We start from the raw sequence: 4,927 nt of genomic DNA on the forward strand, positions 1-4,927 counted from the left end.
AACACTGTGACACGCAGGTCCAAACAAAATTCATACTCTGTAGAGCAGTCAACCTTCCTACATTAGTGTGTGGAACTGATTCGTGATCTACTTGAAAGCCCTGGAACAGGGATTCCTGACCTTCTTTATGTCATGGACCCCTCCCATTAGCCAAGTTGGAAACCACTGCCCTACAACAATACTACCAAAAGACCTTATGAAAGGTTTTGGGGATCACCTGGAAGGACAGGCACAATAAAAGCAGCGAACTGGAGGAGTCCAAAATGAACAGCTTCTCCACCATGACAAAGCAGCACCAACTCCGATGGGTAGGCCATGTCAGTCGGGTGCCTAACTCATGTCTCCCCAGACAAACCCTTTGCACCCAGCTGAAGAAAGGTAAGCAAGCCCCCGGTGGGCAAAGGAAACGCTTCAAAGATAGTATGGAGTACAATAGATATGCCTTATATAGGAAGAAATCTGTTCAATATTGATGCGCCATCAATAACTCCAAAAGACTGGAAGTAGAGTAAATACTGAAAGGCTTATATTAGCAGTAAAATGTGACCTCCATCATGCTGAGTATCTGCTCCTGGACTGAGGAGGAGGGGCAATGGCGCAATCGCCTTTATTCAGGGTTCTGTGGGAGGAGCTACAGGAGCAGTCAGCAGAGGGGCGTGTCCAGACAGGCAACCCAGTTACAACATATATATATGGTTTACCACAAATAGGGAGCTGCACTACAAGAGAGCAATCCCTGCTGCTCTGCAAAGAGCAAACAGCAGCTGCAAAAAGGGAGACTGAGCACCCAAAAGACCCAACCGCTAGCCACTTACTCTTGCCCTCACCTCACCAGAATATGTCATAGACACAAGAGGTACTGCAGATGCTGGAAATCTGGAGCGGTACAACAAGATGCTGCAGCTCTGACCCCCTGAGCTCCTCCAGCACGTTGTGTGTATTGCACCAGAATATGTTGGCGGCACCAGTAGACAACACTTTACAACAACATTATACTCAACTCATGTAATCGGACTACACTCTTTGCACCGTTTTGTTCTTTTGCTCTTGTTGTTGTATTAATTAGCGTACGTTGTTTAACCTGCAAGCAGCAGAAGGAACTTCATTGCACCCTGGTGTGGATGATAAAAACCTAACCTGCTTGACCCACTCCCGTCAGGGAGGAGGCTCTGTAGCATCCACCCCATGGCCACCAGATTCAAAATCAGTTACCCTCCCCGAGTAGTAAAGCTGATCAACACCTCCACTCTCTAATCCTCTCCCCCGCATCCCCAACAACCACTACCTCATCATTTCCCCTCAGACACTCCTCTGCCTAGCATCATGTTACAGACATACAATCAATCTATGCATATAAGCCATCTTATGTCTTTACAAATGTATATTTAATGTATTTTTTATTATTTTATTGGCATCTGTTAGCCTCGTGAGACGCAGGCCTGGGCAAGGTTGTATGGAAGACCAGCAGTTGCCCATGCTGCAAGTCTCCCCTCTCCACACCACCGATGTTGTCCAAGGGAAGAGCATTAGGGCCGATGCAGCTTGGCACCGGTGTTGTTGTAGAGCAATGTGTGGTTAAGTGCCTTGCTCAAGGCCACAACATGCTGCCTCAGCCAAGGCTCGAACTAACGACCTTCAGATCGCTAGACGAACACCTTAACCACTTGGCCACGCACCAACAAGCACCAATTTTTTATTATTATTGTGTTCTTAATCTTATTGTGTTTTGTCTTTGTGCTGCATCAGAGTCAGAGTAACAATTATTTTGTTCTTTACACTTGTGTACTGGGAATGACATTAAACAATCTTGAATCTTGAATCTTCAGAATCAGAATCACTGGCATATGCCGTGAAATTTGTTGTCGTTACGGCAGCAGTACATTACAATATATAAAATGCATAATATTGCAATATATAATTACAATAACATAGATAATATAAATAAATAATTATATATATAGAATATAATATATTATATATGAATAAGGTGGGCACGTGGCCAAGTGGTTAAGGCATTGGACTAGCGACCTGAAGGTCGTGAGATCGAGACCCAGCCAAGGTAGCGTGTTGTGTCCTTGAGCAAGGCACTTAATCACACATTGCTCTGCGACAACACCGGTGCCAAGCTGTACGGGTCCTAATGCCCTTCCCTTGGACAACATTGGTGTCGTGGAGAGGGGAGACTTGCAACATGGACAACTGCCGGTTTTCCATACAACCTTGCCCAAGCCTGCACCCTGGAGAGTGAAGACTTTCCAGGCGCAGATTCATGGTCTCGCAAGACTAACGGATGCCTTTATATATGAATAATTATATAAAGTTAAATTAAATAAGAAGTGCAATAAGAGAGAGAAAAAAGTAGTAATATTGTACTCATGGATTCAATGTCCACTTAGAAATCGGATGGCAGTGGGGAAGAAGCTGTTGGCAAAATGTTGAGTGTGTGCCTTCAAGCTCCTGTACCTCCTTCTTGATGGTAGCATTGAGAAAAGGACATGTCCTGGGTGGCGGGGGTCCTTAATGATGGATGCCACACCACTCCTTGAAGATGTCCTGGATGCTGGGGAGACTAGTCCCTGCGATGGAGGTGACTTGAGTTCACAACTTCCTGCAGCTTTTCCAGATCCTGTGCTGCTCCGCCTAATCCCACCCCCAGACCAGACAGCGATGCAGCCAGTTAGAATGCTCTCTGTGGACCTTGAACCTCCATCCGTAAAAAAATAAATCTAGTTATTGCAAAAGAATATGCAAGACGTTTGTGTGTAACTCATTAAAGCTCCAAGCTGTCAGATGGTTATTTTCCAGCGTTTATTAGAAGACCGATAATTTATTCAGAAACTGTGAAGGTGTTGCTAGGGACTGTGTACTAACTGTTCACCGTCACACTGCATCTGGCCACGACTGTATCCGATAACAGCATAACAACAAAACATAGCAATGTAGTTTTATAACACAAAAATGCATTATTGTTAGAAAGTCCCATATATTAAACCCCCTGATGGGTTTTTGTTATGACCAGAAATGAGTGAAAGGTTGAAGTTATCTCTTGCATCTTTCTGCCAGGTTTATTTTTAGATTATGAGGACACTCAGTCCTCGTTTATTGTCATTTAGAAATGCATATATGCATTAAGAAATGATACAATGTTCCTCCAGAGTGATATCACAGAAAAACAGGACAAACCAAAGACTAACACTGACAGAACCACATAATTATAACATATAGTTATAGCAGTGCAAAGCAATACCATAATTTGATAAAGAACAGACCATGGGTACGGTAAAAAAAAGTCTCAAGTCCCGATCGACTCCCGATTCCCTGACAGCAGGCGGCAAAAGGGAAAAACTCCCTGCCATAAACCTCCAGGCACCGACAACTGCAGATGCATTGGAAGCACCCGACAACAGCTGACATTGTGTCCGTCCGAAAACTTTGTGCCTCCGTCCAGCCCCTCCGATACAGCCTCCCGAGCGCCACCCTCTGCCGAGCGCCTTCGACCTCGCCCCGGCCACTGAAACAAGCAAAGCCGAGAATTCGGGGCCTTCTGCTCCGGAGATTCCAGACCACACAGTAGCAGTGGCAGCGAAGCGGGCATTTCAGAAGTTTCTCCAGATGTTCCTCCGTACTCTCACGTCCGTCTCCATCAAATCTGAATTGTGCACGGTACCCTACTTGACAGATTACAGATATCATTCACCGGAGAGGCCGCGCGCGCTGCGTCACACCGCGATCTTCCCCTCCTCCTTTGGTATCTAGAACAGAACAGTACAGCACAGGGAGGGGCCATTCAGCCCACAATGTTGTGCTGGACCAGCTAAAAAGCAAATCAAAAACACTCAAACACTGATCCCTTCTACCTACACGACATCCATGTCCCTCCATCTTCCTCATGTGCATGTGGCTATCTGAACAGCCTCTAATGTATTTGCCTTTACCACCATACCAGGTGTCCACCACTCTCTGAGTAAAAAACTTATCCCTCACATCCCATTTAACCTTATCCCCTCTCTCCCTCTGGTATTAGACTCTTCAACCTTGGGAAACAGATACTCCCTGTCTACTCTATCTATGACTCTCAGAATCTTATAAACCTCTACTAGAATACCATCAGCCACCGCCCTCCAAAGAAAACAACCCAAGTTTATTCAACCTCTCGTGGTAGGCCATGCCCTCTGAACCAGGCAGCATCCTGGTAAACCTCTTCTGCACCCTCTCCGAAACCTCAACGCCCTTCCTATAGTGTAGTGACCAGAACAGTATGTAATACTCCAGATGTGGCCTAACCAGAATTTTGTAATAACTTTTGCTTATCAATTTCTGCTTTAACTATCCCCAGTTTTTACAGCCAATTGTATCCATAACCATCAGCACTAAAAACACTCAACTTTTTTTTTAAAAATGTGGCTTTCTAAGATGCCAGAGCAATATTCCTTTTAAACATCTCTTTTGCTGATTACACCAGGAAATAGCTGCTCTCAAATACAAGCATTGCTTAACAGTGCTGTAAGGATGTGGTTTCCATTACATTGGGTTAGAAACATTAGAAAGATAATTGATTGGATATTGACAGTTGCTAAAGGATAGTTTGAATTCCATCCTTAACTGTCCCAGGATGTTAACAGTGAAAAATCAGATAAAGCATGTATTTTTCAACATGACATTAACCTTCAAACTGCTAACACTCTTGTTTTCTCAAGAGGATAAGGCTTAGATTATCTTGAGTTCATGTGCATTTTAGCTCCCTTCTTGGTACAGTGAAAGAATTAAGAGTCAGAACCAGGTTTAATATCACCAGCATACAGTGCAATACATAATAATAGAGGATAAAATTTATTACAGTAAGTATATATATCTATATTAAATAGTTACATTAAAATACTGTAAGTTGTACAAAAACAGAATCAAAAATAGTAGTGAGGTAGTGTTC

The sequence above is a fragment of the Mobula birostris genome, chromosome 29 (genome assembly GCF_030028105.1).
Source record: "Mobula birostris isolate sMobBir1 chromosome 29, sMobBir1.hap1, whole genome shotgun sequence".
In the NCBI taxonomy this organism is placed as follows: domain Eukaryota; kingdom Metazoa; phylum Chordata; class Chondrichthyes; order Myliobatiformes; family Myliobatidae; genus Mobula; species Mobula birostris.